The sequence below is a fragment of the Belonocnema kinseyi genome, chromosome 9 (assembly GCF_010883055.1).
Source record: "Belonocnema kinseyi isolate 2016_QV_RU_SX_M_011 chromosome 9, B_treatae_v1, whole genome shotgun sequence".
In the NCBI taxonomy this organism is placed as follows: Eukaryota; Metazoa; Arthropoda; class Insecta; order Hymenoptera; family Cynipidae; genus Belonocnema; species Belonocnema kinseyi.
The window spans coordinates 22,105,609-22,106,940 of NC_046665.1; positions in this window are offsets into that span (position 1 = coordinate 22,105,609).

Genomic DNA, 1,332 nt, shown 5'->3' on the forward strand with positions numbered 1-1,332 from the left:
ACAGGGGTGCCTTCTCGCCCCCAGACGCGTGGGAAAAGGGTCAGGGGTGTAAACTTACATTATTTCTGTGACCAGTCACAGGGGTGCCTTCCCGCCCCCCATGGCACGTTGGAAAGGGGGTCGTTTCTGAACTAAGTTATTTTTGTGACCAGTCATTGGGCTCTAGGCAGCAACTTCGAAAAAGATGGTCGCATCGGCGGTGTCGGTGAAGTTGTTGAAATTGTTGAGCGCAAAATTGGCCGTCGAAAATACGAGCGAGGACGTATAGTAGAAGGATCATGGATTCTCGGAATGTTCCACAGAGGACATTCCTCCAAATATCGGTTCGACATCTGTCCTGATAATAAGAGAGATCAGGCTACTTTAATTGCATTAATAAAAAAGCATGTAGCGGAAGAGACAGAAATCTACATCGATTGTTGTCAGGGATACATTAATCTCGAAGATCATGGATTTGTCCACAAAACTGTGAATCATTCCGAACAATTTGTGGATCCCGATTCCGGAGCGCACACACAAAACACCGAGTCATCTTGGCGGTGGATGCGACGATTTCTCTCACGAGAAGGAGTGCGTAAGAGCAACATTGCAGAGCATCTCTGCAGACTATTATAAAAAAAACTTACAAGGAGTATAGAATCAAGACAATAAATAGAATATACTCAGAATTTCTAATTAAAATGAATTAAAATATATTAAAAAATCATAAAAGTAAAAAAAAAAAACAATTAAAAAATACAAAAAAAATGCTTTTCAAAATACTCCAACCTTCCCGTGGTGAAAAGCGTGAGTAGGTACCCAACCAAAACCAATAGAGAATGCTCATTGTTTTGTTTTTCATAAAAAACGAAATATCACTAAATTTCTTGGAAACTATCACTCGTAGAAAAAAATGTGTTGCACAAAAAATGTGTATTTTTGTACGATCTACAACTTTAATTGAAAGAAGTATGATAAAAGTTTTGCGAGATTTTGCATATTGGCTGAGATAAACGCAAAAAAAACATATTTTTTATGGTTTTTTCGCAACTTCACCATGAAAATCGCTGAGTCGCCAATTTTCACTATAATTTTCTTAATCAGCGCGTCAAAATACATAAGTATACGCAGTGTGAAGGAAATCGTCACGTTCACCTATTCGGAACTGCACCCAAAACTTTAATTTAAATATTTTAAATTATTTATTTTAAAATATTTCAATTGGCAACTTTTAAGAAAATCGTGGTATACATGTAGCCTACTTTTATTTTCAGACTATTCTCAGGCATTTTTGTTTATTTTGTGAACATTTTTTTCCATATATTTGCATCGCACACTGAGAAAACTATATCG